The 2,380-nt window shown below is 36.6% G+C and overlaps 1 pseudogene; it reads right to left on the bottom strand.

Moving 5' to 3' along the window:
- Positions 1-235: 235 nt before the first annotated feature.
- On the bottom strand, positions 236-408 carry LOC149868604 (U2 spliceosomal RNA; annotated as a pseudogene).
- Between the last annotated feature and the right edge of the window lie 1,972 nt (positions 409-2,380).

Here is a 2,380-nt window from a genome sequence, read left to right as displayed (position 1 = left end):
GGATTGTTCTATAGGTGAGCAATATTACATTGCAATATGAGTGTACCTTTGTATAGAAACATAAAGCTTAAGTCATGTCATAATTAGGGTCTAACTAGTTTTTGCATCACAGTTCTAATCAGTTAATCCCCACTATCAGCACAAGGAAGGTTTTAGGTAAGCAAATACAAAGTAAGGGGATACTAAAATGATTTTACTTGCAGCACAGCAAGAAGAACATTTTTTTTTTTTCCATTTTTTTTGCACCGGTCCTGGGAGCACTGCAATACCAGGTCAATGCATGGAGTGGATGGAGCACGCTCCGGTTCCACCACCCAGTACCAAAAAAAATCTGCTCAATATAGACCTCCTATGGAGGACATATCAGAGACAAGCAAGAAGAACATTGCACAAAGCCATGTTTTCCATTTTGGAATCGAGTACCTATTCCAAGGTGCTGAATAGATATTTGGCCTGATTTCTCCCACACCACTGTAAACCTGCAGTTACTCTCTAGATGACCAGTGTAAAACAGACAACTGTAGCAATAGTTTATGTAAGCCCTTAATTATTCATAATGGGAGACAGACAGGGAATATACTAGGGAAAACACGAATCTGACTAGGGTAGTAAATTATAACACTCACTTTTAACTACAACCAACTAGTACTCTTCTTTTCGAATAATTTAAGGGAAAAGGCTGCTGCTTCAAAATTCAACAATGTTGTGTGGAAAACAATTTTTCCAAGAATTTTATATTAGAAATACTGAAATAAAAGGTCTTGTTTCAGGTGGTTTGAACCAAATGAGAATATTCTGCTGTGTCAAACTGACCTGAAATGTTTTGTTTTAATTTTAAAGTTTTTCTGAAGTAATTTTAATTCCTATGACATACCTGGATTCCCAAGAGGTGAGCTCTGGGAGGCTCTACAAATCCAAGTTGTTTATAGAACCAGAAATTAAATTTTCTGTAGTAAGTAGAAGCATTTTTGCATTACAAACTATAAGCCCCTGTTCAACAAAACATTCATGTTCATGCTCAAGGACCTACCTACTCAGCACAGTAGCTAACATGATATCAAAGACACTTGAGCTGAAGTTGCTGAATAGGGATGGATTACAGGGCCAGGGCCTTCAGATTTAAGTTGCTGCAGTGGCCTCACTACTTTGGCTTTCTGCAGAAAGATGGATTTTACCTTGCGCTCTCTCTCACAATGATCAAGTAATAATAAACCCGACCTCCTTCTGGCATACCTAATGGCCTAAATCCTAAAACCAGCGGAAAAGCTGTCAAACCATTCGACACATGTTAGATAACTAATCTTTATTACAATAAATAGTGTAAAAAGCATGCTTTTCATAAAATGCTTCCAGCAATTGCTAGAGAAACGATTCATGTTTTATTTAATAGCAAATCAAATATTTGCATAAAACATACACAAAACTGAAATATGAGTTACGTTTACCCATTGGCAACTTTAATTTATGCAAGGTCAGGTTTATAAGGTTTTTTTCCCCCCCTGATTATTTAAGAATTTTTAAAATGCATTAAAAAATGCTGATTACTGGAAGAAGGCACTAAGATTCCTTGGATCATGGAGGAAAACAGAACATTTTGTCCTTTCAGTGTCACACAGTGAATTGCAATACATGTAGCCCTTTATTAAAGAAACTATACAGTATTCTATATTAGTAATGGTCCAAATGTTATGGTTTACAATCCTTTTTTGGGAAGCAATTTAGATTACAGTGAAACTTTCTTTAAAAACAACAAGTAGCATCCAGCAAATGAATATCGTCAATCAATGTGCAGACTACAATTCTGTGCCAGTATTAGACAGAAATGTGAATTTTAAAAAAAGGAAAAGGTTGTAAAAGGTTATAGCTCTCCTCCTTTAATTTTAAAAAATATATATATATACTTTACATTTTCACCAGGGAACTGCATGTCATCATTCTGCACAGCTGCAACTATTGCACAAAACAGAAACCACATGAATCAACACTTGTTTTTTCTTTTCTCCAACCATATACAGCCATTCGTTTCCAACCTCCCATGATCAGTTTTGTCAGGCACTGGAATAAAAGTAGCTTCCTAATCCCTTAAAGCAGCTAATCATTTGTGGAAAATGAATGCTGGATGTACACTTTAAAGTCAGATACTTTCACACACACTTTGACTACTAAGTGAGCTGTGATGCAAGGTACATCACAGCTCATGCTGCTTATATTAAAAACATGGAATAACCACAAAGGCAATGAACTTAATAACAGATAACTGCTTTGTTGGACCTGAGGCTACAAAGTAGATCTGCTGCAGTAAACCATTCTGCCATGTGGCCTTCTTGTCAATCGGAGAGTAGCACTGAGGCCTGATGTTGTGGAAGTCCCGTGCCAACTC

The sequence above is a fragment of the Crocodylus siamensis genome, chromosome 3, assembly GCF_052110815.1.
Source record: "Crocodylus siamensis isolate JL-2025a chromosome 3, ASM5211081v1, whole genome shotgun sequence".
NCBI lineage: Eukaryota > Metazoa > Chordata > Crocodylia > Crocodylidae > Crocodylus > Crocodylus siamensis.
This window is presented reverse-complemented; position numbering and strand designations above follow the sequence as displayed.